Source organism: Apodemus sylvaticus, chromosome 5, assembly GCF_947179515.1.
Source record: "Apodemus sylvaticus chromosome 5, mApoSyl1.1, whole genome shotgun sequence".
Lineage (NCBI taxonomy): Eukaryota > Metazoa > Chordata > Mammalia > Rodentia > Muridae > Apodemus > Apodemus sylvaticus.
This window is the reverse complement of record NC_067476.1, coordinates 124391540-124416917: the sequence shown is the minus strand read 5'-3', so window position 1 is coordinate 124416917 and position 25378 is coordinate 124391540. Positions and strand designations below refer to the sequence as shown.

The window sequence follows — 25378 nt, the reverse complement described above, 5'->3', positions numbered from 1 at the left end:
CCTGAACCAGACTTGATGCTGAGGAACGTGGACTCTGATAGGATGATTTCTAAAGGTTATGAGTAAGGAACAACAACAACAACCACAAAACTGATGTCTCCACAAAGTCCTTACCTACTTCATTGGCTTTGCATTCTTTTCTTCCCGTGACATTTGCCTACAAACTTTTCTTTATCAACTGCTTCCTCCTATGAACAGACTTTCTCTGTGTTCCTGATACTGCCGAAAATCTTTGACTTTCCAAAGTTCCACCGGTTTCCTGAATTGTCCCCATTAAAATATAACAGTGCTTTCTGCCACATCCACACATGTAAATCTGTTTCTTGCCTGCTTTTGCTAGAGGGACTTAATTCTTTAAATTATAGCTTTTGGTAAATGTGTGTGAGCCAGTTATGTGGGTAATAAATAGGCCTATTATGAGCAATTAGATTTTGAATGCACCTTTGTAGTAAGTGAGAGACGGTGATGAGGATACATCTGCACAAACATTTCATTGTCATGGGTGGGATGCTTAAATACGTTTTAGACATGATCAATTATCATTTTTGGGAAAGGTAACTCATCCAACCAAAGTATCATGGACTCAAGGAGTAATTTGTATCAGTGTGTAGTAGAAATAAGCTCATTAACATTCTTAACCAAATCTATCACCATCACTATATAAAAGTTCATCCTTGCTATTAAGCAATGATTACCGGAAGCCATTATTTTGAACTCAACTCTGCAGTAGGCCTCATTGTATCAAATCAAATCAGAGTCTCTTGTGCTAAGGACCTTTTCATCAGAGAAAATGTTTAAATTGGCCAGTTTATAAAACAAGACCATATTAAGGAACTGATTTTAACGTAACAAATTTATATTTTTGTTCCCAGTTTCTGTCTCCTTCAGTCTTTTTTGTTCTATAAAGTCAAGCTCCTCTGTTCGAACCCTCAAAGACTCAGTTAACCTGATAGAGTGAGGTTGCCCCTGGGGAAAAAATTTACAAATAAAATACAAGTGATTTTTAGTTCATGGTAATTTTGTCTTTTGAAGCTATTCTCCAAACACAGGCAAATTTAGCTATTTAATAACAAATACACTCCTACATCATGTTTGACATTCACCTTTGAGATCTGTAAGTTCACTCTCATAATTCTGTTTATTTTTCAGTAACATTTCATCTGGTCATATTCTCTGTGATTTTTTTTCTATGCTAAAACCTCCACTCCATACTTCAACTATCCCTTTGCTCTCACCTGCTCTAATGTGGACTTGTTATAGGAGCTGACTCAGTTATTTCTAATTAGTATTTACATTTTCATCTTGTTGCTGATTGTGTCAAAAAACAAGCAAGATAAAATAAAACAAAACCCTTCCGACATCCCCAGTGAGGAACAACCTCCCAGTACGTTCAATGTCTTCTTCTGTGAAATTTAGCGCCATGTTTCTCTTACAGAAATCTGAGCACTGTCCTAAATGTACCAATGCTTACAAAAAGCTGAGACATTGCCATAGCAAGCTGTAGAATGAAAAATGTTAGCAATGGCTCAAAAACAGAAGGGTCCTAGATGGTGGGAAGGTAGGGAATAAAGGAACTAAACATACATGTAGGACATGTACATGTCCTACATGACATCAGAGGACGGACAAAGGAAGCCTTTTTGCTCTGGGGTATCAGCACAAAGTACACTTTTCTATTTATAGGAGATTACAGATTATTCCAATCATTAGAATTAGACAGAAACAGTGGCATGCTGAGTTTCTAGTATGAGCTACACCAAGGCCAAATCTCAGCCTTCGGCAGATTTTCCTTCCAGAGCTTGGAACAACCAGTGCTGCTGAGATTTCTTAATTATACTTGGCAAGGCGATCATCAACTGCTCATTTTCCACTTTAAAACCTTTCTTCTGCTAAGTAGGGAATAAAGATATTCTTTCACCCATCCCTCTAGCTAAAACCTCTGAATGGTCCTTAATTAATGGTTTATAGGAGCAATAAGAGATAATGTGGGTGAATTTCACAAGAACCAGTGGATTATACCTTGTATTTCTTAGTTGGGACCACTATAAGTCAATACTCTCACATAATGACAGATCTCCTTAAGGCAGAGAGTCTTATTCTGCTAATAGACAATCAGTTCGCTCAAACAAATTACAACTATCATGCCTGCTAATATCCAGTAACTGTTGTTTAGCGGAGAGGGCAGGAAACAAAACCAACTCTTGGCTACTTCAAGAGTATGAGCACTCCTGCTTCGGATGCAGAGTGAGTTACAGGCAAAATTTGGAACCTCAAAATAAAATGTGCAATAAGCACTAGAGATGTAGTTCAGTGATAGAGCATATACTCATAAGGTCCAGGTCCCAGTCTTGGGTATGAATAATGATTGTGAATGGATGCCTTTTGAGGAGAAAGAAAATTACTCTCTACAGCCTAGACTGACCTAGAACTCAGGATCTTTCTGATAAAGTCTCCAAATACTAAAACTAGTATACTTGTGCCACCAGGCCTAGCTGACATCATAATTTTAACACATTTGCAATACATGTTAACAAAGTACACATATGGAGTGATAAATAAGGTATTCTAGGATGCTCCATCCCTAATGCCTCTGTCTTCCTAAGATGTTTCAGAATTGGATGTTTGTCAGGATCCCTTACAAAACTGTGCTGCTCACATAGTCAAATCTAAGCTTCCAAAGTTCTCAAGTTATCATATCCTAAAAATTATGGCATTGTAAAATCAAGTATTTTAAATTATTGTTTTGAAGTATATTCAAGTTTTGCTTAGATGTATGTGTGTGCACAAGTGTGCCTGGTGTACATAGAGAAAAGAAAAAGATATCAGATCCCCTGGAGCAGCTGAACTACAGACAATTGTGAACAGCCATGTGAATGCTGGGCCTTAAACCCAGGTCTTCTGGAAGAGTAACAGGTGTTCTTGACCACTGAGCCATTTTTCTATGTGTGCATTTCCCATCTTAAAATTATCCTTCTAAGTAGACAATTATCTTCTATTAGAAAATTATCATTTGCTCAAAATCAACCAGGCTAAGTGTTCTGTCTACCAAGCCATTCTGGTGTTTTGTTTTTTGTTTTGTTTTGTTTTGTTGTGTTGGGTTTTGTTGTTTTTCAGTATGCTTAGCTTAATATCTATTAATGGATTTGGTCCAGTATGTATATATTCTACTATGTGTTTATTGCAAAATTTTTATTGAAATTCAACCTCACCTGTGGTAATACTACAGTGTGGGGGTCTTATGGAAGGGATTAAACCACAATGCCTCTGCTTTCAGAATAATGTTAGTGCTTTAGGAAAAATGGCAGAAAACTGTGAACCTTTACCTTTCTATAACTTTTACTCTGTTAGGACATAGTGTGCCTCTCTCTTTCTTGGGGGGCGGGGGGAGTCAGGTACAAAAGAAGAAAGAGAACAGCTCCTCCCCAGACACAAACTTCTTAGTTAGCCTAGCCTCAGACTTCTCGGGCTACAGAACTCTGGAAAGGGAATTTCCTTTGATTATCTATGCTGTGGTGTCATTACAGGTGAACTAACACTTTCTCAATATGCTAGTACAAACAAGCAAACTAACCAATAAAACAAAAAGCACAAAGAAAAAAGTGCCAAATGGAAACAAAATAGCAGTAACAAAAGAATAGGAAAACAAAAACAACAACAACAAACAAACAAAAGAAACACAAAACAACCTGGGGAGTCCATTTGCTGTTGGTCAAGGACTACTGTGAGAGCCTGAGGCCCATTTGCTGTTGGTCAAGGACTACTGTGAGAGCCTGAGGCCTGCCCTGGGATAAGGTTATTAGTCCTATTTTCTCTCCACTGGAGAAAGTCTCCCTTGCTAAGCAGGTAAACTGTTTCTGTGTTAGGAATGCATCTTGTGGCTACTTCTTGTTGGTGATATGAGATTTTGCCTAGCTTGGACTATGCAGGTCTTATATATGCTGTCATGTATCTGTAAGATCACATTGCATTAGACCTGTTGTCTCTGGAAGATACTGCTTCTTTGGAGTCCTCTACCACCACTGAATCTAAACTCTTTCTGCATAGATCATCATCTTGAGGAAGGAGGTTTGATAAAGATGTTCTATTTACAGTTGAATTCTCCAAGATATCTTTATATATACATTGCCCGTGAGTGGGGCCTGGTGCTAACTAACATCTACTGCAAGAAGAAACTTCTCTGAAAAAAGGCTGAAGGACACACGAATCTATGGAGATAGTGATATGTCATTGGGAATCTTTTAATTGCTAAGCTCATTTAGTAGAAAAATAGTAGGACATTTTATCATGTGATCTTAGGAACCTATATAGTCCTAGGTTCATGTCATTTTTAACAATGTTAAATATAAGTTCTATCTCCTAGAGTAGGCCTTAGAAACACAAGTAAAAATAAAAACAACAAAAACCTGTTGGTGATTCCAATAATATTGTACCATTAATGTACTGAAAGGGTACTGTTATAGGTTTTAGAGTTCATAGCTTGATCATATTGATTATTTCTTTTCCTCTCTGGTAGTGTGTATAGCACCCTCCAGCACTATGAATGCCAGTCAGTAAAAGTGAAGCTTCTGGAAGAGCACCAGCTTAGTTTCTCCACATTTGGTGACATACTTAAGCAGTATCTTCAACAGTAGGTCTTTATTGTCAAAGTGAGTATGGTAACCAATAGCACTGGCAATACCCTGTGATGTTGGAGGTAGGGAATATGGGGCCTCTTTGACTAATGATTCAATAAGATGTAACTCATTCCTGGTACTGGGGATTATGCTTTGTTGTATATTATGCCTACTTGGGAGTCCTGTTCCTATTATTTGGTAACTACTCTCTCTCTCTCTCTCTCTCTCTCTCTCTCTCTCTCTCTCTATATATATATATATATATATATATATATATATATATATATATATATATATATATATATATACATATATATACATACATGTTTTAGAAAATGTCTAGAGTACTAAGTTTTTATATGGTCCTTAATGTTAGAAAGTTTACAGTATTATTGACATTCAAGGTCAGAAGAAGAAAACCCATAGAAAGAAATAGAACTGTATTGCTAGTTTTAAAAGTCTTAATACATAGTATGTTTGTCAAAAATAGTATGTTTTCCAAGTTTATGAAAATTCAACAACGATTTTTAAAATTCTGCATATTACAATGTTTAGAAAGCAATGCTAGTTATACTTTTTATATTTTATAGGATAGTAGTTTATAGAAATCTTGAGACATTTACCATATTCTGGCTTGTAGTGTAATAACTTGATAACTGTTTTATTCCCTGTCTCTTAAACCAGTAGCTCTCCAATGTTAGCAAATATTTGAGTCATCCAGAGGACTTGTTAAGACTTCAATTACTATGTCCCTTCTTCCCTGAAGTCTTCTAACCACCAAACAACAAGTTTTTGTCTCGGTAAATTAATAATATACTCAAGTTTCATCAGTATTGATGTTGATAGTCTGAGGACCAGATGTTGTAAATCATGTATCTCTTAAAGGAAAACCACATGTTTATAGGTATGTCTCATTCACTTCTGAATCATGAAAGATCCAATAATACTAAGCATGCTGTTGACAATATGCAGGTGTTTTGTTTTGAACTGTGTTAATGGTGAGAGATTTCTAATATTCTATAGCAGTGAAAAAGTGGTAATATATTTAAAACTGAAGACTCAACTAGAATAATATTATATACCCAACAATTGAAGCAATTTGGGTAATTACATCACCAGAATCCATGTGGGATTATTGGAAAAGGAATGTGTGAGTCATATATTTCAGCTTTATGAGTAAATGTAGATTTAAGAAATGAACTAGTATTTAAGAGCATTTGATGTTCTATAAGAGGACATGGGTTTGGGACTCCTGGAAACCATATATTGGCTCACAAACATTCCTAATTTTAGTTCTAGTGGAATCTAACCGCCTATTTTTACATCCATGACACCAGGTACACACATGTTGTAGATATGTACATGTATGTGAATGTGTATATGTATGCATGTATTTATATGTACACAAGCATTTATACAAATAAAATTAATGTCTGATTTAAAAAAAATAAAGAATAAATATGGGGCTAACGAGATGGCTAAGTGGTAAAGGCCCTTGCATGAGTTTGTTCTCTGGAGCCCACATGGTAGAAGGAGATAACAACTCCCAAAAGTTCTTCTCTGCTCTCCACATGCACACCATGGCATGCACATATCCACAACACAAAAACAAGAACCCAACAACAGTAGTCTCAAAACAGTACCTTTATGGTTTTATTGTCTTCAAATCTTATTTGTTAGCTTTATTGACTATTACAGTTAATTTTTTAAATAATTTTCAGTTAATTCTTTGCATGATATGAGACAGGGAAGTCTAACTTCATTGTTTTTTGATTATATGCACTTATTCCAAATTATGGGTTGAAAAATGTTTATTTTCATTCTTAATTTCAATAATTTTTTTAAAGTGTTAAAATAATTCACTAGGAAAATAATAATGCCAGGCACTAATGAGCAGCACTAAAAACATATACATACAAGTAATATTGTAAGAACTGAGCAAGTCATATCTCTACATTTAAAAAGATATGCTTATATTCTAATAATACATACTTAGAAATGCATATACATACACTACAAAAATAAAAAAGGCCACAGTTTGGAGAGAGGGAGAGGTTGAAGGGAAAAAAAAAAGCAAAGTAGGGACTGCTCATTTTGTTTTAAATAACCAACTGGTGTAATCTTCTGGAGAAACAGTTCTTACATTATCAACACTCCTCAGTTTCCTATAATCCCTTGACTGGGGTTGAGGCCTGTGAGTTCATCTTGCATGTATATTGGTATCATACTTGTTTGGGTCATGTTTAAGCAGCTATGCTGGTAAGATTTTATGGGCAGTGCTTCTCTGACATTTCTTGGAGACATTCTCACAATAAACTTCCTGTTCTGGATCTCACAATGTTTTTATTCCTTTCCTGGAATGAACTCTGAGCAGTAGGTACAAGAGGTGTACTATAGATGTATCAGTTGAGACTTGGCGCAACTATTCTGTAATATGATTTGATGCAGCTTCCTGTAATGGCCTTCCTGTTTCTTTGATGAGGGATGAGAACTAAACTGGCATCATTCCTAACTACATTCTAATATTTATTTTTACTAATTTCTAATAGCACTCTATTGGATATTGGCCTAAGATCAGCAAATTTCTTCATGGGACTATGCCAAATCTGGCCATCCTCCTTGAGAGTTAACTATAGTTCCATTATCTATCTACCTGGGAAGCGGTTCTCCGTGGTCCCTTTTAATATAATGGATTTTCATAATACTGAAAAGCGATCATTTCTTCCCTCTTTCTTCTTTTCTTCTTCTTCTTCTTCTTCTTCTTCTTCTTCTTCTTCTTCTTCTTCTTCTTCTTCTTCTTCTTCTTCTTCTTCTTCTCTATTACTAATACTGAATTCTTCCAAAAGAATTTGTGCCTATCTGCATGTACACACACACACGAGAGAGAGAGAGAGAGAGAGAGAGAGAGAGAGAGAGAGAGAGAGAGAGAGAGAAAGAGAGAGAGAGAGGTGGGGGGAGATACAGGCACAGAGACTATCACTGTTATAACATTAGAAATCATGGATACCATTACAATGAGAAAGAAATGTTTAAAATCAACAATGTATTAATACTCTACAGAGGCCTAGCCTTTAATCCCTTCAATGTTTGCCAATCATCTTTGCAGTCCTACTAAGAGCCTTCATTTCATATAATCACTAGTCAAAAACCCACAAGGGATCTACAGGTAGAATTAGAGGTTAGTTTAAAGATATTTTTATTTCATCATGTTTTAATAAGATATTTCAGAGTTATAAGGTTTTGTGTGAGCTATACTTTATTCCAGGAGATGCATACAACAGTATAGCATTAGATACAGCTTCAGGATTAAGCCACAGTTATTTAGGACATCAATAATAAAATAAATTTACCTTTACAGGTAATAGTCTTTCAGCCATAAAAGCTTCTTTTACCCTTTGGCACTTAGATATTCCCTTTTAGTCACTCACATAAAAATGTAATTTCTTTTGTAAAATAACTTCTCTATTAAGGAGAATTCTCAATGAGATGATATGAAAAGAAAAGAAATGTCAAAATTATGAATAAAGTATTGTTATTTTAAAGAGGAAATGCTAGCAAAGAACAGTTTTAAAAAGTTTTACACTTTGCTAACTTGTCTAGTATATCAAAATCTAATTCTCAAACCAATCTTTTTAATTGAAATAATCAATAAAGAAATAATAGCTTCCATCTTACAAAATACTGGGTGCAATTTTTCAAAATAACTCTATTTTTACCTCGCTTCATAAAACCTCCTACAGTGTGACATCAAAATAAGAAATATTTCAATGAGTCAAGTATTTCCATGTGACATCTAGAATAGGGAACTAATAAGCTACTGAGTTAGAATAATTACCAGTGCCTCCACACTCCTACAATATCCCAGATCCCATGATGGTCCCCCAAGCCAAGAGATCCACCAAATTGCCATTAACAAATTTCTAAAAACATTAATCTGAGCAAATGAAGATTTCTGTATCATGTCTTATAAATGGTTCCCATAGGCTTTCCTTTGTTGGGGGAGTTGCAGGTATATAGTTTGATCAAAAATCAATACCTTTCTATTTCCCAATAACTCTACCCTATGGAAAGACCATGATCTGGCCAAGAAAGAAGGAAAGAAAGAAAGAAAGAAAGAAAGAAAGAAAGAAAGAAAGAAAGAAAGAAAGAAAGAAAGAAAGATGAGGATTTGAAGCAGATGATGAACTGAGCTTAATTCTCACATAAAAAGAGAAGGCTGGAATGAGGCCTTGAGTCAGGATAAAGCCTGACTGCTGCCAAAATGATAGGATGTATAAGTGGTCCTGCATTGTGGCATCTATCCAAGGCATCCTCAGATAGGACAGTAACTCCTGTATATTCCAGAACAAATGGCTTACGAAGCAATGATTACAAGTCCACAGATTTAAAAAAATAACATATGTCCTATTCAAGGCAGGCATGGCTCACAGGACGAATTATTTGCATAATACTAAACTGAATGAGAATTATATGAAGTATCTTAATACATGCTATCTTGAAGCAGAAAAGGGAGTCATGTAGATGACAAATAATTTTATTTGTTTGCTTTAAAGCAGAAATTCTACTCAGACTATTCTGGTAGTCACAGCCAATAAGTGGCCCCTCTCCTCTCTATGTCAAGTCCTTGACCCAGTGGGAATTATATTTTCCCTATTCTGTAGCTTTAGAGACAGGAATGGAGCAGAGCCAGACCACTGCAGGGAACTGGGGATTGGAACAGAAGTTTGTTCTGAAATAGCCATTTAATGTAAGACTTCCAGAGGTAGTTCTGAGATTTCTACTGGAATTTGTGAGATCACTGCTAGATGCTAGGCACTATGAGAGACTGTCAATCCATGAGAGACGTCAGCAAACATTCCTATAGTGTGCCAGCTAGTGACACTTTGAACTTTACCAGCCATCAAAATCCCTGTTAAAATGATTCTACCCAACTGCCAACAATGAAACAGACAGCAACAGACAATGTAAGTGAGAGGGCATGGCTGAGTGGCGATAAAACTTTTCAACTTATGGATGCTGAAAATTTCATTTCACATTTCTTTTTAATCCACAAAATTTTATTTTAAAAAATAGAAAAAAATACACCCAATCATTTGTAGCTAGAGAAATGACTCCATGCTCAGGAGCTTATATTTCTATTATAGAAGACCTGAGTAGGTTCCTAGAGGTCATGTCGGGTAGCTTACAATTGCCTATAACTCTAAAGGATGCATAAACCTCTTCAGGCCTCCCCAGGCACCTGAACTCACATGCATAGTATGTATTTACACACAGACACAGATTCATATAATCCAAAAATAAAAATCTTTTTTAATTACCTTTTTATTTTTATACTCCAGTCATTACCCACCTCCTGGTCTGCCCTGCCACAGTTCCTCATCCCATTCTTCCCACCCCCCAGTCTCCAAGAGTATTCCTGCCCCAGGCCTCCCTATTTCCTGGGGCCTCAAGTCTCTCGAGGGTTAAGAGCTTCTCTTATTGAGGCCAGAGAGGCTCCTCTGCTGTACATTTGTCGGGGGCCTTGGACCAGCTCTTACATGCTGCCTGGTTGATGGCTCAGTGTCTGAGATATCTCAGGGGTATGGGTTAGTTGAAATTTCTGGTCTTTCTATGAGGTAGCCCTTCTCCTTCTCAGCTTCTTCCAGCCTTTCCCTAATTTAACCACAGGGAGTCTTCAATCTATTGGTTGGGTGTTAAGTATCTGCTTCTGTCTAAGTAAGTATTGGCTTGTTGGGTCTTTCAGAGGGCAGCCATGCTAGGCTCCTGTCAGTAAGTACATCATAGTATCAATAATAGTGTCAGGCCTTGGAGCCTCCCCTTGAGTCGGATCCAAGTTTGGGCTTGTTACTGCACCTCCTTTCCCTCAGTATCTTCTCTATTTTTTTTCCTGTAGTTCTTTTAGACAGGAACAATTATGGGTTAGAGTCTTTGACCGTGGGATGGCTACCCCATCCCTCCACTTGATACCCTGTCTTTTTCTACTGGCGGCAGACTCTACAAGTTCCCTCTCCCCACTCTTGTGTATTTCATCTAAGGTCCCTCTGTTGAGAGCTTTTGGTGCCGCTTCTAGGAACTTGATATTTGTCACTGGACTCAAACAAGGAGGTAGGCACAGATAAGAATATTAGAAACAGTGATCATGGGGCTTTGTTTACTACTTTGCTGAATTACTTCCTCATGTGATCTCTTTGCTTACTACTTTATTTAATTATTACCTTGTGTGACCTCCTTGTTTAGTACTTCGCTTGATTACTTTGTCTTTGACCTAAGAACTGACCATGTTTTCTGGATATACCTAAAGTGATATAAAAGCAGTATAGATGAAGTAGGAGCCCATATCAACTACTATCACATTTGTTTTCCTGAGCAGCCAATCTTCCTGCACCTGAATTTGCACATGAACTTGATGTTGAAATTGTAACACCTGCCCCTTTATCTACAATCCCCTGCCACATGGACACTGTGAAGAAGGAGGGGGAGCTGGAGGAGGAGCTGCAGGAGGAGGAGGGGGGGAAGAGAAAGAGGAGGAGGAGGAGGAGGAGGAGGAGGAGGAGGAGGAGGAGGAGGAGGAGGAGGAGGAGGAGGAGGAGGAGGAGGAACAAGAAGACGAAGAAGAAGAAGAAGAAGAAGAAGAAGAAGAAGAAGAAGAAGAAGAAGAAGAAGAAGAAGAAGAAGAAGAAGAAGAAGAAGAAGAAGAAAAGGTAGGTTGTCAATGACCTTTGGTGATTAAGAGAAAAGGTTCCCATAGAGGATCAGAGGACTATGGATATCTGGAAGAGTGAGAACAAAGTATAAGCTGGGTACCCCGAGGTGGCTTCTGCTGATTTTCAGAAGCTCATAGGTAACTTGAGGTTTGTTAAGGCAGCCAGACTTCAAATCTCCTGCCTCTTTCTGCTTCACCTCTTGGGCTGATCTCTTGATTGCAGCTTTCTGGGACCTGTTAAATTCCCCATGGTCACTTTATATGGAGAGTTTATATGGAATGTTTCGTAATTAGTTTTCGCACCCAAAACCCGAGCATAAAAACCCTGGGTGAAAGCTGTAGACGCTGGGTGTGGAGAGTCACTTTTCCAGGTATGTTTTGTTCTTAATGGAATCCTCTGGGCTTTCTGAGCACACCTCCCTCCCCTAGACCCCTTAAAGGGATGAGGACCTGTTTCATGGGTCTTATCAGCACTAGAAAAGGCCCTAGCAAAAGCCAGTGTGGCAGCAGCTCCCTGCTGGGATCCCTCCAGTGAGTCCATCTGAAATGTGCTGATAAAAAGAATAATTAAGTGAGAGACTCCCAGCAGCCCCAGTTAAAGAAAAAAAAAGCTACCATATATCTAAAACTTAACATAGACAAGAAGCCACCCCCCACCCCCGCAGCCCTCACCAAGATGGCATGGCAGGGCGGGGGAGGGCTAGTCACTAGTCACTTCCAGGCACTGGATTGTGCCTCTGCCCCTCTAGAGGAAGGAAACAGATATGTCTAAAGTAAAACTGACTTTTCGTTTTTTTCATCCACTTAAACATTATAAATGGCCTGCGCCAACCTTCAGGGAATAACTTGCCATATTGTAAATACCGACCGTTCACTTTTCTATGGCGCTCTCGCCCTCCCTCTGAGAAGATTCTGGTTATACCGTCTCCTGCAGAGCTTGGACTGAAAATGTACGTCCAGACATGAAGCTGCCTTTCTCCCAAGCAGTTTACAACAACGGCATGTGCTGAGTTTTTCTCTCTAACATCATAAACTTGAATCATAAGATCCTTTACCTGGCCGAACTGAGCTCACAAAATTAAATTAGAAAGAAAATTCCTAATTCCTATTTACTTAATGGGAACAAAATATGGCCACATGGAAAGAAAAGGTGGATTAAGAATCAGAACTGGTGTTGAAGGACTTGTTACCCTTTCCAGACAACAGCGTTTAAAACAACCCAAAGTCCATTGTGTGCAAATGTCTTACTACTCTTAATAACTTAATTATATAATTGCATGCACAATTGCTTTGGATTCTGGGCAACTGCCACAAGACTGGAGGCCTTTGTCTCCTCTAAGCCATGGTAAACATCATTAAGGTGCCAAACCTATAAAGCATTTTTATGAAGTAATTTGCAAATTCTACAGACTTAATAAGCCCTTAACAAATCCCATCCCAAATGGACAGATACTGGGTCCCCGTTCCTTGTTTCATTCATTCACTCTCTAGTTCTTATGTGCACTCCTTAACCTACACAGAACTCCACGTACAAATACTTACATGCTTAACTAAGTCCTAAACCTTTTGTAGACATTGGACTAAGAAACCATGACGATATTTAGAAATATATATATATACATATTTAGAAATATATATAAGAAATAACAGGTTACATAAACCCATTTTTTTCTCTTTCTTATTTTTCTTTCAAATTTTTTCTTTTTTAATTTTAAGACCAATTCTCACATTTTACTTCTCATTGGGCTGTAACCTGCTATAGACCAGAGATCCATGTCTTTGCCTCTGCCTCTGCCTCTGCCTCTGCCTCTGCCTCTGCCTCTGCCTCTGCCTCTGCCTCTGCCTCTGCCTCTGCCTCTGCCTCTGCCTCTGCCTCTCCCTCTGCCTCTGCCTCTGCCTCTGCCTCTGCCTCTGCCTCTGCCTCTGCCTCTGCCTCTGCCTCTGCCTCTGCCTCTGCCCCCTCTGCCCCTGGCCCTGGCCCTGCCCCTGGAGTGCTGATATTAAAAGAAACCAACACACAGCTTCACACCTATTCTTAAATAAAGAAAAATCTAATAAGGACAATAACATGACATTGATGAACAGAGGTGAATTGTTTATTTGTCTGTTTGTTTATAATTAGTTAATTATGTCTTGCAGAATCCATGGAACTAAAAGTTGTCAAAGAGCACTGCTCCTGTGAAAGTAGTTGCTGTCTAACAGCAGACATGTTTAGAATTATGGTATTCCTTTCATAAAGAGAGGAGGAAAGACAGACAAGCACAGTGTGACAGTACATACTGAGCATCAAGACTAATAGAAGAGCTGAAAAAAATACCCAGAGATCGAGAGCATTTGCACTCCTGTAGAGGACTCCAGATTGATTCCCAGCATCTGCTTAGGTTGGTTCCACCTGTCACTACAGTTCCAGGGGATCTGATGCCCTTCTTGGGTTCACACATATTTTTTAAACAATCGAGTTTTGAGAAAGAATGTTCATATAATTTGGTTTGATCTATGCCAAATAATTTTTTCCAACAAAACAATTGGAGCAAAGCCAATATAACACAAACTGTATATTATTATAAAGGTACAAATATTAGAAGGAAATGTCAATATATTAACCTTGATTATTTATAAATGCTAAGACTATAAATGATTATTTTCTTTAATCTTTTCATAGTTCTCATTCTAAACAAGCAATTATAGTCACTGGGAAAACTTACTTTAAAATTTGATTCTATTTTAGAAAGTATTATATGCTTATGAATTTTCCTAAAGTATCTTATATATGAATTTTACATATTAACGTCTCCTGATCCTCATCCTGAAGCATTTGTTTCTTCAGTATCCTACAGTGGTCACCTGACTCTACCCTCTACCAAGATGAATTGAAGCTATCATGAGTTTCTCACAAACCCTGGTCCCACTCCTTCTTGGTTTTGTTGTTGTTGTTGTTTGTTTGGTTGGTTGGTTGGTTTTGCAAGAGGTGGATCCAGAACAAGTGTGAAAAGTCAACATAAGACAAGAAGGTCTAACAGTAAATTTTCTAGAATGCAAAAGGCCAAGACTGTGGATGCGAACCAAAAGTGCTCCAGATCTGCCAACCCAGCCATCCCATAATAGAGATAAGAGGATCCAGAGTATGAGGCTATCCTGTACTACACAGGAGGACATTGACTCCAAAATTAAACAAGCTGAGGGCAGCCCTGATGTTGGGACATACAGGAACAAGGCTTGTGAGGATATAATATTGTAATGGCTTAGTAGGTACTTAGGCTTCTGAGAGGGTTGGTGAGAAATTGAATTGAATAGCCTTTGTCTCCCTTTTCTAGGTAATAATCCCCTTCCTTGCAGTTAAGTCAACTTGAGTTGGAAATTCTGGTATTTGCTGATGGGTGCACAGTATATTTTCTAACATTAAACACCTTTCGTCTTCTGATCAAATAGAAGAGAGAATGAATAAAATAAAAATTTTCATAGAACTTCGCTCTCATATTTTATTTCTATCACATTGCATGAAAATTAAATGGCTGTCAGAATAGTTTATTACTTTCCCGGTGCACGCTGTAGTCTTTTTTCATCATTTATTATGGCAATTTTCAAACGTACAGAGAGCTGAAAGAATTTTACAAGGAACTGGCTTAGAGTCTACAATGAGCTCTTGCTGAACTTGCTCTAGCAATGCCTAGCCATGCTCTAACCCTCCATAAAATATACCTAGCTATGCTCCATCCACCCATATGATATATCTAACCATGATCTAACCACTCGTAAAGTCTATCTGCCTAAGGCAGCTGCTTTTAGGAGGATGTAGAACATCTTTTAGAATTTATATTTTCTTATGATAATGACATAATTATATTCTTTTGAGACTCTGAAAGTATAAAAGGTTATCTTTATGATCACTTGTGTCTCATAGGTGTCTTGCTCTTTTGTACAGTTTTGACATAATACCAGACTGCATAATTTATAATGAACATAATTTTTTCTTACAGTTCTGAAGGCATGGGAGTACATCCTCCAGATTGAATCATAATATGAGAGAAGAAAGGGGGTGAGGGGAGAGGTGGGAAGGGAAGGGTAAGGGAAGAAAAAGGAGGAAGAAAAGCACATAACAGGGGACAAGCTTATTCCTACAACAGCATAGGAAAATATCTGTCTATGACGGTTGATGGCACATGGCCAAATGCCTCCAGTTAGGTTCCACATCTCAGGAAGACTTTTGGGGGAATCAAGTTTGCATGGACTATGGGAGATATACTTAACCATACTAATGGGGTTTGTTATTTGGGTGTGGTGATATTCAAAATGAAAATAAAATGTTTGGTCTTGAATAAGATATACAGGCAAAATGGCATACACTGACACCAGACTCTAGACAGTGTACCAGGACATCTAACTTCAAACCAGGAAACATGAAGAGATAGAAGGAAGGAGAAAAATAAGGTATTTGTTAGCCATATCTTGTGATAAGCCTTTTCTTATAAGCACAGAGTAGGGAAGATACTGTCGCTCTCCATAAGAATCATTAGAAAAAGTCTCATTAACATGATAACATGAATTAACATGATGGCCAGGAATTTCTATGATGTGTGCATCCTCCTATACTGGCCTCCATTTTGTTTATCACTCCAGGAAAGATGAATTACTTGATGAATTATTCCATGTGTCTTTAAATGCGCTAACCATACAATAACTGCAGTACAACTCATTTCTTGAAGTATCATGCTCATCAAAAGCTTTATGAAAACTACGGTATGCTTTCTCCCAATAAACTGTCAACATAGTTACATTTATAGTTTTTTATTGCTTTGCGTTGTTTTTAATTTATGTTCACTAAATTTGATGTGTCTTGTTATTTGTTTTGAGATAAGGTCTCCCCAGGCCAGGCTGAGCATGCCTTGTTCCCAGAATCCTCTTGCCTCCATTTCCAGAACTACTGTGATTACAGGCATGCAACACCAGACCAAGTCACTTCTTTTTGTAACAAAAAGATGACTATAGAAAATTTAAGTACCTCTAGTTTCTGTAATTAAGTATTCAAATATTCCGAAAAGGACAGGGTCTATTCCATTTTATATGTCTAGAGAAATGTTGTGCTCATGTTGACACTGCTGTGCTTCATGTGCTCCCCAGAGAAGGTGTGCTGGCCATCAAAGTGAAGATCATGCTGCCCTGGACCCAAGTGGTAAGATGTGCCCCAAGAAGCCTCTGCCTGATCATGTGAACATTGTGGATCTTAAAGATGAAATCTTGCCCACTACCCCATCTCAAACAGAAGGGTGAGAAGGCATCTGCCATGCCCCAGCCAGTGCCTACAGAATAAGAGGGTCTTGGCAATTGCATCGGGGGACTGGATGTTATCTTGTAAAGACATTTAATAAAATCCTGATCAAAGAAAAAATATTGTATTAATAACTTAAGCAATCAAGGGAAGAAACTATTTCTTTGTTTTAAAGTAATACTCTTGAGTGATCTCAAATGCGTGATTTCCAAGTTACAAAATCCATTTCTCCTTAATTTTTTTCCAACATTAAAGATAAAGCAGCTGTGGCATACCAACTAATAGGAATGGGTATCGCAGTAAGTAGATGCAATTGAGCCAAATGCATAGAAAATGTATTTCAACAATGTAGTCAACCGCAGGCATGTTTTGTGGAGCCTGAAAAATAACATTATGGATTTGGGGGTTTAAAATTTGAAGACCAGGTTTACTCCAGAATAACAAACCTTGAAATCTGCTTGGTTTTTTTCTCAGGTGTTCATTTTAATTTACATCACTGTTTCACTATTTTTATGCATCTGTGTTTTATCTTCAAGCCTGAAAATAATACATTTGCTTAAAATAAAAATACTCAGCAAATCAAATCTACTAAAATAAGCACTAGCAACAGTGATTTATTTGGACTCTACTGGGCTCATAGACAAAAAGGAAAAATAATTAATATAAAATATTCGTGTAAATATTTTCCATAAGTTTTTAAGTAGCATGGCAATAATGCCTTGTCTCTTCAGGAATTTACTGAGCGAGGACTATAAGCTAGGCACCATGCTGGAGATGGAAATCAATAATAATGAAGGCAGTATGAAATCAGATGGATTCTGAGTCTGAAGGTCTTCAAGAGACTTAATTTCAGTCTAAAATACCATCTGTTTTCCACACCCTCTTAGCTGATTGAGTGGAATCAGATGACTTCTTGAATTCTAACTCACTTTACTAATGTACAAATGGTCTAAAGGTCTCTATTCTTTTTATCTTATGATCAAGTAAAAACATGTCAGCTGTCAATCGTAGCAGTGCAAAACTCTTACAACAATTCAATTTAAATTTCCTTGTCTGTTGGTTATTAACATTTCTTATCTTCTGTAGGATTTATTAGTTGTTTCAGTATAGTTGTCAAAAACAGTATGATTTGGTCTAATATTTTTACAACTTTCATTACTTAATCCTAAATCAATAGTTTACTAATCTTTAATGTTTCCTTTGTATAAATGTAATAAAAAGCTGCCTGTTTTGACTTTGTTTTCTTTCTCCACCCTACCCTGCCCCAAGAGTGAAAAAGAAAGAGAATGTGAAGATGGATGATTTGGGAGTGAGGAATCTGGGAGGCGGCCAGAACAGATTTTCAAAATATATTCTATGAAAAAAAATAGCGAACTTTTTTAAAACTCAAAATAAGTAAATAAAAAGCTGTTTTGTTCTCTTTAAGCTTTTTAGGTTTACTGCAATGAAAACTGGAGAGATTTCCCCCATTATCTTGTTTTGCTCATATCTATGGTTCATTGCTCTGGCTAATGGTCATGATTAAGACTATCCTGAAAAAGAATTTATTCATTTTTAACTGTCAGTCCTGGACAAGTGTTCTGTGAAACCCATTTTATCATCAGAATGAAACATTTATATACATGTATATATTTCAATTTATAGTTTAATAAATATAATAATCCACAGCCATCACCTAACTTTGTACAATCTTCATAGTCAATGGATGAATTAGAACATCTCTATATTCTATGTAGATGTATGCACATTCATACATAGGCAGGCATCACTTAATGAGTTAAAAGAACTTTTTCTTTGTTTTGTTTCATTTTTTTGAGACAGGGTTTCTCTGTGTAGCTTTGACTGTCCTGGAACTCACTCTGTAGACCAGGCTGGCCTCGAACTCAGAAATCTGCCTGCCTCTGCCTCCCAAGTGCTGGGATTAAAGGCATGCACCACCACTGCCTGGCTCAAAGAACTTTTAATAATAAATTTTAAAACCAATTATTTTTTAATGCTCTACACATAATTATCAGTAAGAGTAAACCATCAAATTATACTTTAACACATTAGTTAAACTATTAAAACATCAGTATAATTTCATTAATTTAACTGAGTTTGAGTAACTTTCAATTCATTCAAAATTAGTTTTGTTTTTTGATTAGACTTGGAATATACATTTTATACTTTTGTACAAATGCCTAAGGCTACAAGCTTATTATTTAGGAAATGTATCTGGTTTATGACGTTGATAGCTGGATGGTCCAGACAGTATGATGTTCACCACACACACACACACACACACACACACACACACAATAATGGAAAGAGAAGGATTTACATGTAGAAATTGGAATATTTGGGAAGTAGAGTCACTTTACAAGTCACTCTCATGAGAACTAACTCAGGAATATGAGATCTGCAGTATATAAATGAAATTACATTAATCTACTCATGAGGATGAAGTCTTTGAGACCTAACTGCTATTGGCTGATTCCCATTTAGATTTCCCACTGCCTGATATTATGGGGGCTAACCTTCTTACACATGAAATCTGAGGGACAACCTATACCCATACATGGTAATACATCAATAATTTGCAAAGCTTAACTTAGTGTTACAAGAGAAGTACTTTTCTGGGAAGGCACCTCCTTGTTGTATATGTTTGTCTCACCAATGGAATAGGACAGAACTAACATTGCATCAGTAGGAAGCCCAGGTTTGAAGACTCACTGGTCCTATTTACCTCTCTGGAAGCTTCTAAACTTTGTCATGATACTATGATACTTGGTAGCCACTGTTTCTCAAGTCAGGTCTTAGATATATCTCCCACTTCAACTCTACCCCTAGCCTGAGGCTGTCCTCCCTCAGATGTATGAGAGATGGGAGGGTGAAAAAGAAAGGCTAAAGACTGATGCTTTAACATTTTAAGGAACTGGCGGGTTGTCCCTAAAATTGTTTGAGAAGCTATGTTTGGTGATTCTCCCAGGTAATGTTTAAAGCATTCTCAGATTTCTGATGGGACTAGTTTTAGTCTCATAATCAAACTCAAATTGTTTAACACTGAGAGAGAAGTTATAGAGTAGAAGATATAGTTCTCAGATGACATTACAGGCTAAAATCTAAACATAATCTAGGGATAGAATCATAATTCTTTAAGTTAGGAGTGATGGTAGAGTACTTTATCTAATTGAGAAATATGATAGAATGGATATTATTTGTATATCATACTGTGTAATCGACATGATTGCTATGGTTCTGTTCAATTTATGTCTGGGAGGAGAGGTTTTTTTAAATTTTTTTTTATTGGACAGAAAAAGTGAGGTGTAGGCTGGGGGCTTCTGATGCTAAGGTCCTGTTCCCCAATTGGTTCTTGATTTGTCAGGAAAGAAGATATGGGCTAAATGCTGTGTGGAAGGGACTTTCAGTTCCCTGGAAACAAGCAAAGAAATGCAAGGGAGGAGAGACAGAGTTTACAATGCTTCTGATGAGAAACTTTGACCAGCCATGTGAGATCTTGGGTGGAGTGGAGGCCTGTGGATGCTCATACAGGTGGGTAGTCAGGGATGTAACTGACCACTAAAGATTAGGGCAGGTTGAGGTACAGAGATAAGAATATTGATAAGGACATGCTTCTCCAGGTGGGAGATAAGAAGAACCCAGCAATTGTGTCAAGAGGCAAATTGAAATCGAACAACTATGTGAGTGTTTTATCCATGGAGTCAAGGGAAGCTAGGTGGAGGTTGGAGCACGGCCCATTCCCAGAGCTTAGGCAGGGTAGCAAAGCTCCATGCAATGATTGGCCTCATAGCTGCATATCGTTATTACAAAAGTGGTATCAAAAAACATTCTTCTTGGGTTAGAGAGATGAGTGAGTGGATAAAGCAGTTGCTCTGCAGGCCCGATGATTTTCCTTCTATCCTAAAATCTACATGAGGTTGGAAATAGAGAACTGACTCTATATAGTTGTTATCTGGCCACCACATGTATGCTAAAGCACATGTAACCTGTACACTCCCCACTAGTAATAAAAAAGAAACTCCCACTCCTGAATAAGCCTTTTATATAAGAATGTAACACAATCACCTAGAAGAATTTCTGTGAGAAAAATTTCAGCAAAATTCATTGAATAATACATTCTGCTGGGAATATAATATTCCATGTGCTTAAGGAAGAGAAATGAAACAGTACATTCCTTTAATGCTACAGAAGAAAAACTACAGCGATGATGCAACTTAATGAAGACAAGGAAATGATACTGCATGACAAAGAAAATCGTATAATCACATCGCTAGCTGACTGCCAGAGGAGTGAATGCAGGTACTGTGTTCTTATTATAAAATCAGAAGGGGTGGTCCAGTCCTGCTGAGACAAAAGGAATTACAGCATTCTGCCTGAACTAAATTAACAACCCTTCAACATTTTGTCAAGAACAATCTTAACATATAGAAATGCTGAGAAAAACAATTCAATTCTTTCCCCACACTTAACTAACTACCCTGAACTGCAGTATCAAATAACGTACATAGATATTTATGCTGCATGTAGAGTTAACTTTAAGCTAGAGGAGACAGGATGTGTGATGTGGCTGTGGGAAATCAGTGTTCACATTGCTTCTGACATGCTAGTATCACTCTGGCTTAATTCAGAGCTCTTCTGGCACAACAGTTCTCTTGAATAATCATTGAACTTGGATATGAGTACATGCAACAGCAAGGCCAAGTGTGTTGTTTTGCAAAATGCAGTGGAATCTACAAGGCTTATGCTCTTTTAAAACAGCAGCACTCATAAGCAAACAGTTCAGGTGCATGAAAACGGATGGGCGAATGAGCTCGTGTAGGGAGAGGGCTGCTATGTAGGCAATGGTGATTATTCAAAGGAGCGAACAATGAAAAATTGGGAGATTTTTTTTCTATCAGTGCAAATGGGGGAAAATGGACTAAATTTCATTCAACAACTATGAAAAACATCTCCAGGAGTAAATTTCGGTAGTAGACTCACAGTTATAATGTCATGGAATACAGAGAAGGGCCAATTTGCTGAAATCAGATTCCACTTCTTCTACCCTATACAGAGTATAACACTGTAATTCTCCATATGGGGAGTAACTCAGTAATATCACTGTTGGGGAAAAACATAAGTGATCAAAGGGAAACAGCGTATATGGTAAGAAGCATCGAACTGTCGTCCTTCTCAGGATGTCATTTTGGATGAGACCAATGTTACAGATAAACATGAAGGGTGCAAAGAAACATCGAAACAAACACTGTCTGATGTTCATAAGGTGACATCGTCCTTGTCAAATATATTTCTCTGAATATGCTTACAGAGGGAATTACATTGTTAGAGAATAAGACAATCAATCAATCAATCAATAAATAAATAAATAAATAATAAGATTCTCCCCAAAGATACTCAAGTTAAAGATGGGCAATCACTCAGAAAACCTCATTTTCCCCAATGTCTTATTAAACCATAGGCACTATTCCTTGAGAGGTAGAGTTCTACTACATGTGGTATTTCCATGTAGCTACTTTTTTATCATCTTCTTTCCTTCTTTAGCTCCTGTAAAACATAGTCAAAGGGTTTAGGGAACCATGGGGGAATTAAGTTCTAGGAGCCGGAGTTAAGACAAGCCTACATCTCTTTTTTTCTTTTATCTTTTCCTTAAAATCATTGCATGTGATGATAATGTAGGTACCTCAAATGGATGGCTTTTGGATTTGAGGCTGTGTGCTTTGCTTATTCCACCAGACCCAGAATCACGGCCGTCATCATGCCTCCCCTATATCTTTTGTGACTAGAGGAAGCGAATGCATGTGAATGAAGCAGAGCAATAGGAATGAGGCATGTGACATCAAACCCTTTTAGAAATGGAGTATGGTGTGGAAACATGCATAGAAAAACAACGTTCTATGCACCCATAGATTCTGTACCCAAGGACTCAACCAACCCTGGATTGAAAATACTCAACTACTCGGCATGAATACTTTTTCCTTTTTTCTTTTTTCTTTTTTCTTTCTTTTTTCTTTTTTTTTTTTTTTTTAGAATTTCTGACACAATATTTTCTATCACGGGCTGAAGCAAAAGCCATAACTTATTTCAAAGTTTTGTTATGTTTAACTATAAATAGTCCTATAATTGAGCTTCTGTGAAGTTAAGAGAATGATCATTCTCTTAAGAGGCCTTCCATGATCATTCTTATCTGCTAAGTGCTAAGAATTTTCCCTGTACATAGAAGACTCTCAATAAATGTACGTTCAATAAATCAATTAACTGAAAGGTTGTAAGTAAAGCATTACATTGGCATTAATGTTCTTGCTGAGTGTGGGAGTCTAACAGCACCTTTATCTTCTATCCCAAGATTTTCCTTTTCTACAAGCATCACACTGAGATGTTTCTTTTTCATCATCTTCATCAGTGGGTTTGGAAGCAGCTAGGTGACATACCACTTGTAAAGTTGTTTCCAGAGGTCTAATTTAGGAAGGAAGACCTACCTTAGATATGGGACCACCATCTCATGGTCTGGAACATAGACTGAATAAAAAGGGGAGACAGGACAAAATGAGCTGAGTACCAGCATTCATCTCTACCTGCCTTTCCTGCCAAAATGGAGTGTGTTGAACAATATGGATTCCAATAATCGGCCAAAATAAATCCTTCCTTAGGTTCTTTGTTGCCTGGTATTTTATTACAACAATGAGAAAAGCGGTCAATCTACACATCAAGGTTTTTACTTTTACTCTTCCATGGTCCTAAGGATGGGTTGGAAGTTGGGTAGTCAGATGAAACAGAAAAACTACCTTGGGTTTTTAGCTAAATGATTGAAACTGTCTTATATAAACACACCTAATAAGTATTGGGGGAGTACTTGAAACAATTTCTGTTCAGATCCACTTCAAATGTAATAGGGTATCTTGTATTTTTGTATGCTAAATCTAGCAGTCCTACTTCCCAGACACAGAAATCAAGCTACTTACTACATGTACCCATACCATAGGTGCTTAGTTGTAGGACTTAAAAGAACATATATTCACACAGACACACAGATGCACAGACACACACACACACACACACACACTGTAATTTGCACAAAACCAGATCTCATCCTAGTGGAAATATCTTTTTGTCAACAAATGTATTAGAAATATCCCCTCGGGGTGCTGGGAAAGCCTAAGACTCCAATATCTGGTTGGTTTATTTGTTTTTTCATTTGTTTGTTTTTTGTGTTCAGAGTGGCAAATGACCTACTCTCAACATCTTGTCTTTTATGATCTAGAGTTAGTCACCATTCTACTGCCCCCTCAACTTCACAGCACATTATCTTGTTCCTAAGAGGTTCTCATCAGAATGCTACATTTCTTAATGTTTCAGACCACTCTCTGACATGAAATTCATTCAGAAACATACATGAAAACATTCATCTAAAATCTTTAATATACATACAGATGTCCCTTTTTACCTGTCAAACCTCTTCTATTCATTCTATTCAATACCACCTTTAGATTCATGAATCCTTAGTGATATTAAAAGCCAGAATGAACCAAGGATAAAGTCTTTGTTCTAATCCCTAGGAAATAGATCCAAAGAAGAGCTAGGGTGGGTTGCTGGGAGAAGATCAATGAAAACTCTAGTAGGAATTGACAGAGTGAGAGAGGGAAGAAGACATAGATGAGCCAAGTGCTCAGTGAATATCAGGACCACTGAGGACAAGCACTCAATCTACCACAGAGCTCTGAGGGGTTTTCTAAGAAGGTTGACTTCAGAGTCATCCCACTGAGGGACAAGGTAGAAGTGGTGTCTAAGTAATTCTTGGTGTCACTGAATGATGACTGTTAGAACTTGACTACCTCAGTACTTCTGGCTTGCTTGCGTGTGGGTGACAGGATGCATCCACAGTTAAAAGCCCTCTGGCGGAGTCACAGCTATTTTTACAGGTGACTGTTGAGGGAGTAGAAAGCACAGCAGCAGCCTGCTCACTGAGAACTGAAAACAATCTTTAGAGTAAATCCCAGTCAAATCAAGAAGGAACTGATGCAAATATACCTACGGATTGACCAAACCTTTCATCTGCACACTACAGAAATATGGGGTCTCTTTTCTATAAACACTTATAAGCTACTTGACTTTCTCTGGATTAAATTCTCAGAGCCTTCACTCATACATTCACTTGTAGCACCCCCCCACACACACACACATACACATACTCACATACACACAAGTTAAAACGGCAGACCCTTCATGGTCTGGAGGTGTGTGGGATAGCACCATCACGTATGAATTTCTATCTTTATTGAGATGCTTATTCTCAACCGGTTCCCAGTACTTATGGGTCTATAACTAGCATATATTTATTTGGTTTTCAAGTTAAAATGTGAACACATCAACTTCACTCTGAGCAGAGCCCATTGTGCAGTGCAGGCTGAAAGATATTTTGTTGGTGGGGTGCTTCTAAAAAATAACTCTCATGATCAACTGAGATAGGCTTTAGGAATTAAATAATGATAGAAAGGATTTATGAGAGTTATCAGATTTTTCAGCTATATGGTAAGTTGAAGAATTGTAGGTACCATGAGAAAATTCATTGACTGGCAATTTATCACTCAGCTAATCTAAGAAACCAAGCAAAGAAGGCTTCCACAAAACAACTAGGAAAAGTTGAATGTAAAACTTGCAAACATCTAATTCTTGCCTTTGTGATCCCGAAGACAAATCTCTAATCACAGGTCTTGGGAATGCTGGGTTATCCATGTAATAAGGTAGAGAAAAATATCAAGATAGAGTGGAATACAGTAAAGATAATATTGACTTAACATC

The 25378-nt window shown here is 37.5% G+C and overlaps 1 protein-coding gene across 11 annotated transcripts in view; it reads right to left on the bottom strand.

Annotated features, from left to right (window-relative positions):
* Positions 1-25378, bottom strand: part of Macrod2 (mono-ADP ribosylhydrolase 2) — a 2114706-nt gene that overhangs the window by 1072355 nt on the left and 1016973 nt on the right. The gene's annotated exons all lie outside the window — the stretch shown is intronic.